This window comes from Castor canadensis, chromosome 1 (assembly GCF_047511655.1).
Source record: "Castor canadensis chromosome 1, mCasCan1.hap1v2, whole genome shotgun sequence".
NCBI classification, from domain to species: Eukaryota; Metazoa; Chordata; class Mammalia; order Rodentia; family Castoridae; genus Castor; species Castor canadensis.
Window position 1 is genome coordinate 184,744,842 of NC_133386.1, and position 8,025 is coordinate 184,752,866.

At 30.9% G+C, this 8,025-nt stretch overlaps 1 pseudogene; it reads right to left on the minus strand.

Moving 5' to 3' along the window:
* Positions 1–510: 510 nt before the first annotated feature.
* Positions 511–1,439, minus strand: LOC109676210 (olfactory receptor 4C46-like; annotated as a pseudogene).
* Positions 1,440–8,025: the final 6,586 nt, after the last annotated feature.

Consider the following 8,025-nt stretch of genomic DNA (forward strand, 5'->3'; position numbering starts at 1 on the left):
AATATATACAATGTGCCTAACAGAAACTTTATCTCAAAAACAAAAGCTAGCATAGCTATCTGATCTTTTACTTGTACCTGTCAGGTATAACATAGGAGTTAATATTATGGTGTAGAATATAGGACATTATGGTTACTGCTCAAATATAACTTGCCATTTTGTTAAGTGTTCTCATAGGTAAAATGGGGATAGTAGCAATGCTTAATTCTTTGAAGTCATAGCAATTGTTGCTTGATATAAATACATAATTATTTATTTTTTACTAAAATAAAAGTTTTTGTTTCACATGCATTTATAAAGCTAGAAAAATAAGCCAAAACAATTTAGAATTTTCCAAATATGAAAAAAGTGATTCTGGTTTAAGTTGCCTTAAGTCACACCTATGTAGGCCTTCCTAAGTACAGATTCTACAAATTTGACACATACTTTTTTCCAGTAATTATTCATTATTGATAAAATTAAAAATGATCTTTCTTTCTTCAACTGAAATTATGTTGGTATCATGCACATTTATTTCTCCCCTGAAATAACTTTCCTACTAAACCTTTTCTAATGGCATTTTTCATCTGATCATTCCTCAGGGTGTAGATTAAGGGATTTAACATGGGAGTTATGATCATGTAGAATACAGAAACTGCTTTATCCATGGAAAAATTAACTGCAGGTCTCAGGTAAACAAATATACATGGCACAAAGAATAAGACAACCACTGTGATGTGGGAGACACAGGTAGAGAGAGCTTTGCACCTCCCCTCCAAGCTGTGATTTCTCAGGGAGCAGAGAATGAACACATAGGAAATCAGTAAAAGGAGAAAGTTTAAAACACAGATGAATCCACTGTTGGCAGCAACAAAGAGCCCAAGAGTGTGGGTATCAGTACAGGCCAGTTCAAGCAAAGGGTTGAGATCACACATGAAGTGATCTATAACATTAGGACCACAGAAGGGCAATTGGTAGATGAACATTATCTGAATGATTCCATGAAGAAAACCTCCCACCCATGATACTCCCACTAGCAAGATACAAATTAACCAGCTCATGATGGTTGTATAGTGCAAAGGCTTGCAAATGGCCAAATAGCGGTCGTAGGCCATCACTGTAAGCAGGAGGACTTCAGCACCTGCGAAGAAATGTTCCCCAAAGACTTGAGTCATACATCCATTGAAGAGGATGGTCTTCTTTTCATGGAGTGAATCTACAATCAGCTTAGGGGTATTGACAGAGGAGTAGCAGGCATCAATAAAGGAGAGATAATCCAGGAAAAAGTACATAGGTGATCCCAACAAAGGACTTGAAGTTATGGTGACCACAATGAGTCCATTTCCTATCATAGAGATGAGGTAGATGATCAAAAACACAGAAAATATGATTTTCTGCATCTTTGGATTCTCTGTGAGTCCAAGGAGAACAAACTCTGTCACGTTGCTTCTATTCTCCATCTGTCTCTTGTGAAAGTTAATTTTAATACCTGAAAAAACTAATAAAATCTTGAATTTAAGTTCTGCATTCTAATAAATAGTAGATGTTTAGCTTTTATTACATTTTGAAATCTTCTTACTTTTTTTGGATAAGATACAAAGGGTTCTATGTTATTGAAGAATGCTCAGATTGCCTGCTGGTTGAAGGTTTTGCAAAGAGTATGAAAAACTTTTGTAAACATACAAGGCAGGTGTAATTTGAGCACATAATTGGCTGAGATGAGCAGAACTTAAACAGAAGTCATAGATTGGGCACATAGTGATGGCTAACCCATCAAAGGGAGTAGAAGGTGTATACAATTACTATAAATGAAAAGCTAAAGAATTTTGCCCTTTATTTTTATGAAATCAAAAAGAAATAAAAGGTAATTGAGAATATGAGTAGAAGTATAACAACAAATAAGGCAGAAAATTGGACGCTAATATGGTTTTTTTGTCTTTGAAGAAACAGATTGATGTTTAGTAAGAAGTGAAAGCCAGAGACAGGAACCTCAGATCTATGGTATTATAACAGTTGAAGTAAAGAATTTTAGTGTGCCAATGATTGAAATGTAATGAAAGGATGCAAGAATTACTGTACCAGAATTCATTATTGTGGATGAAAAAGTGTAATTATTTTGTAGTAGCCAATAATAAAATAGAAGGTTTTCTGTGTATTAAATCCTATCAAGTGCTTTGCAATATATGGTTCACTATAGTACTTTAAAAACCCTGTGTTTTGGTATTATTTCATCTATTTTAGAGATCTCTGGAACTAAAGTTTATGATTTTTATAGCATAAACAATGTTATATAATGACACTTACTGCATTGTGTTTTTGCAGACATGTTGATTTAATATTCTCTATGAAACTATTAAGTAGTTAATATTAGCAGAATTTTAGCTATTTTCATACTTATTTTACAAGTAGTCTTAACATGGGTACATTTTCTGGATCTCTCTACATATGATTCGTCATCTAATAACACTTCATAAGTTATTATGATAATTGATTGTTACATGAACACATCCGCTACAGTGCTAAAGACACAAATAGGGCTTTCCTTTCTTTTAATTGCCATGTTTGCCCACAACAGAGAAGCAATGACATGTAGAAACATGTCACATAAGCTTATTTTATCTGTAGCAATTGATCTCAGAGTTTTCCCTGTTTGTGCTCAGACTCAATAGTTTATGTCTTATGTAATTAAATATTCATATTTAGTTTGTGTATGATATAATTATATTTTGATTTCATATTCTGATTAATCTTAAATATTAAATAAGTTATCTCTTTGCCAAATAATAGTTCCTGGTTTAAAAGACCTGGATCACATAAACTGTTTCATCTCTATAAATTTCAAGTTGTCCAGTGTTAAATTAGGTTAAGATGTTCATCAACTGTCTTTAGAAAAATTAGAATGAGGATGAAATACTTTCTGATTTATTTGAAAAATAATGAAAAATTACTGTGCATAAAAATTATATTTAAGTATCAGCACTCTTGAAACTTACCTTAGTAGCATTAGATGATCTTAATGATGGTGTTGACATGCATTTCAATCTCAATTTTAAAGTTATCTCTTATTAGTATCAGAAGCATTCGATATGAAAGAAATTATACACTTGCAAAGAGACTTCACACAATTCAATATCAAATCAACAGTTGGTAAGGACATGTCTTCATCAGTGTAAATCTTTCCCTTGTTCCTAAAATCCAAAAATATCTGCACAGAAAGACAAGATTTGAATTTAGAATTGATTCACTTGATACAGTATGGCAAAGTGATCTTTGTTTCTGGATTCTGGTCCTGAAAGACAAGAGTTTGAAAGGGGAGGAAAAACTTTCAAATGAGTCACTCCACTCATGAGGACTCTTGCTCTGAATATGTGAACTACAGCAAAATAACATTTTAATTTAGTAGTATAGAGTATTTATAGAACTTTCCATATGATGCAGGGAATTCGTCTTGTAGCAGTGCTTTCTCTCCCAAGAATTCATTATGTCCTCAATTGAAATGCTTTGCCTTAGAAACAAGAATTCTGGGAAGATTTGTTTATCAACCAGTCTTAGAGTCTATACACTGTAATTGGAAATTAAGCATAGGGGATTCCCCTTTCTTGATGTGAACATGGGTTGTTTAGAATACACCATGGAATATTATTTAGTCATAATGTAGAACAAAATGATGTCATTTTCAGGAAAATACATGGAACTGAAGATCATCATATTAAGGGAAATAAGCCAGATTCAAAAAATAAGAAAACAAAGTACATGCTTTATAATATGTGGAATCTACACCTAAAAAATCAATAATATAATTGTAAAAGGGGGACTCTGAGAGACAGCAGGAGCAGGGAAGGCTATAGAACACAGTGATGGTGGTTGATTATTAAGGTATTTTATACAAAAAAAATCAATAAAAATAAACTGAAACCCATAACAGCATATTAAGTTTTGTTGATGACATAATTTCTAATTTCATGCTTTTATTTATCAAAGTTCTAATATTGAGTTTTCCATACAATATTTTTCTAAGAGATAATCCTTTCCTTCTTCTATGTTCTTGGCACCCTTGCCAAAGATTAGTTGACCCTCTATGAATGGTTTATTTCCTTTCTGTCTATTCTAGTGTATATTTTAGTGAATGTAGCATAATGTAATGTGAACTACATTTTATAGTATATTTTGAAATCAGGAAGTCTGGTCAGTTCAGCTTAGTTTTCATTTTTCAAGATCACATTGTTTATTAGCCTCTTTTGTAGTTCTATAAGAATTTGTTATTCTTCTCTTTATATAAAAATCATCGTTGCAATTTAGTAAGGACTGAATCTTAAATGGTAGTCTGTGTCCCATATGTATATTTTTATTAGTACCTAGTAGTTGTACGTTATGACATTTACATATGTGATTATATCTTAGTTAGATTTACCACCTCCACTATTCTACCTCCTTCCTCCTCCTACCTTCTTAGAACGATTTCAACAGATTTAATTCTTCTACTTTCATATATGAATATGAAATATATCCACCATTTTCACTTATGTTGATACCCTCCCTTCTCCCACTGTTTCCCACTTCCAGAAAAAAACAGGTTTACACTTCTTGATATTTTTCTTCTTGATATTTGTGTTGGCTCCAGCTTTTTTTTTCTTCTCTGGTTCTCTGTGGTTGGTTTTCTATGCCTTCCTAGGTGTTCCCTACTGGGAAAGAGAAACCCATTTCCTTTGTCTTTAGTGTAAGTAGTCAGAGTCCATTCCTTTTGTTATATCATATATACACTTGATTTTCCATTTAATTCATTTTTATTTCTCTGTATATTTCTCCATGCCAGCTCTGGCTCATAGTTCCAAGTCTAAATTCAGGAATCCATTGATCAAATAGTAAGTAATTTAACAGTTTGCTTGCTTCCAGAGTGGATAAGGATTAAATGAACCACACATAACATATAAGGAAATTTTGGTTCTGGTAATTCACCATGCTTAAGTGGGGAGGAAGAGTGCACTCCTACCTGACTGATGTTGCAACTGTCATCTTAGTCTTCACTTGTCTTTTAGCTGGTATTGAGTTCCACATTCCCTTGGAATTCATAGATTTCGACCAAGTTTAACTTTATCCACAAGGTGGAACACTGGTTTCTCTTTTTTTTTTCCCTGTAGCTATTCGTGCTTCTCACTTTTGTTTTTATCACTAGTTTAAATAAGCAATATAAAATCTTTTCTATCCTTCTATTCATCATGAGAATGAAGGACATCAGCAATAGTATAAAGACACAAAAGCACAATATACTTGAAGATCTACAGAAATTTCAGTAGCCAATATTAAATGATAAAATGCCAACTAGAACCTGGCAGGAAATTTGGATAAACTGATATCTAGAAACAAATTTTATAAAGGTATATGTATACTATACCAAAGAGTACCAATATTCTTATTTAAGATCATGGATATTATTAGAGTTGTGTAAATGGAGTATAAATACAGATTAGATTTCAGCTAGTCTACATATGGCGAACTCAAAAGAACAACCAAAACAACTGAATAAACAAAAAGTGGCAAAAAGAAACTGATTATAAGAAAAATATGAGGGAAAAATTCATGGAAATAGTGGGGTAGAATGAGCTATATTTAATATTTGAGCATGGAAGAATTGTTCAAAATATTTATAAGATTTCTGGTAATTGATATCATATGTACCATTACTATTACCAATTTTAAATATTCAAGATTTGGGGCAGGCAGGAAAACAATCCACTGGATTAACTGAATCACAAAAAAGGACTCATAAATGTATAGATTTGGCCATACACATATCATCAATTGCTTTTTGACAAAGGTCAACAAACATTCAATGTAGAAAATATCTTTTTAGTAAATGATTCAGTATCTACATGGGGTGATTAAATATCTATATGCAAAAGAGTCATTTGACTCATACCTTGCAGAAATGTATTTAAAAACATCAAAATGGAGTACAGATCCAGATATAAATGTCAAGAGTATAAACTTCTATAATAAAACACTGAAGAAAATATTTGTGGCTTTAAGCGAGGCAACAATTCACTAAATTTGGTACCAAAATCATGACCTACAAATTAAAATATGAATACATTGATTGCTATCAAAATTATAAACTTCTGTTCTTCAAAAGACACTGTTAAGATGGCAAGGAAGGAGGAAAATACTCCAGATTATAAATCTGATGAATCATTTGTATTCAGAATCCATGAATGAATCTTTAAGCCCCACATTAAGTGTACAAACAACTTAACAGAGAATGGGAAAAAATTTCCAAGAGGCATTCTACTGTAGATATACAAAGTCAATAAGAACATGAAAGAAATTGTATACTGTTAGCCATTAACAGTGTATAGTTAAGTGGAAATTTGATATCTATTAATGCTACACAACTATTATTATGTGTACATTTAAAAAGCTTAAAATTGGAAAGTGTTAGCAAGAATGTGAAGTAATTGAAATTCTCATACACACTTAGTGGGAAAGTTAAATAGCTAAACATACACTTACCATATTATCAAGTCATTGGACCTTAGGTATTGACTGAAGAATAATAAAAGTATATATATATATACATATATATATGAGGACTTGAACATAAATGTTAATGAAACTTTTATTTGTAATAGCTAAAATCTGTAAACAATCTAAAAATCTATGAACTAATTAGTAAGAAAATTGTCACATAACCATATAGTAAAATATTATCAGCAAATGCTTGAAGAGTATTAGTTAATTGCTACTATAGTACATAATATTAAAATGAGTGACATCTGTTTTAATTACGCAGTATTTTTGAATTTCTACGTGTTTATTTGTGGCATGCAGACATGTAATGAGCTTTTGTAGGTTAACTTTATGATCAGTAATTTTGTTGCTCTCCTATTTCTAAAATATACATAAATTCTTAGGGCTTTCTATGTGGATCTTGTGTCCAAATAAATTTCAGTTCTATTTCTTCTTTCCAGTTCTTAAATGTATGATGTTTATTGCCTCCATGCTTGAGAAGATTTGTACTAAAATGTTGATGGAAATGGGCATCATTGGCTCATTCTTGATTTCCAAGGGAATGTGTTTACTATAGGATGTTTTTAATAATATGATTTTATTGTTACTTAGGTTCGTTTATATTGTTGATATACTTTGAGGTTTAGGCTGACAAATACTTGAAATTTAAATGTTTAGTAGAATCCCTTTTTCTGCATATGTTAAATTTTTAAAAGAGGCATTATTTATTAAAGAGTATTTTTAAAGTCTAATTTTTAGTTTCTGGATAATGACTTTCATTTTTATAATTCTAAAATATTCTAAAATGCAATAGATAAAATTAATTTGGCAATGGGACTTTGATTTTCTATACACTGAGTACATTAGCTAATATTTTGTTAAGATTCTTCACAGTCTTGCTGAAGGAAATAAAACATTTATCCATTCTATTTCTTTGTACCAAGAGTCTTGAAAGTGAATGAATGATAACTTGCTTTTTCTCTAACATGGAAAATTTTGTAATAAGAGTAAGATTTCATTTTTTTAAAAATATGGTAAATTTTTACAGATCCATTTGGATCTGATATTTTCTTTATGGAAATTTTACTAATTCAGTTTCTTTAGAGCTTTAATTACTTTTTGCAATTCTTTTTTGATTCAATCAGTTTAATTCTTTTTCCAGAAAAATCTTTTTTTTTGCTAATTGTTCAAAATTATTGAAATTTAGTTGTTGACATTCTGTAGTTATCTGTCATTGTCATTTTACCAGTTTATATAGTCCCTTTTATGTTTAGTTTTTACACATATTTCTCAAAATTTATCATTTTTGAAAGGGTTTCCAAGATCCAGTTTTGCCCTATCTTTTATATTTTATTTTTCCATTTCATTAATTTATACTATGGCTTTAATTATTTTCTTCTCAGTTTTCTTTACTATTTTGTCTTCCAAAGGGAGAATCTTTCAAATATTTCTTTTCCCACATAAGTTATAAAAGTTACATATTTACTTATAATCACGAATATATTTCTCTAACCTTTGAACTACTATCTAGGATGATCCTTA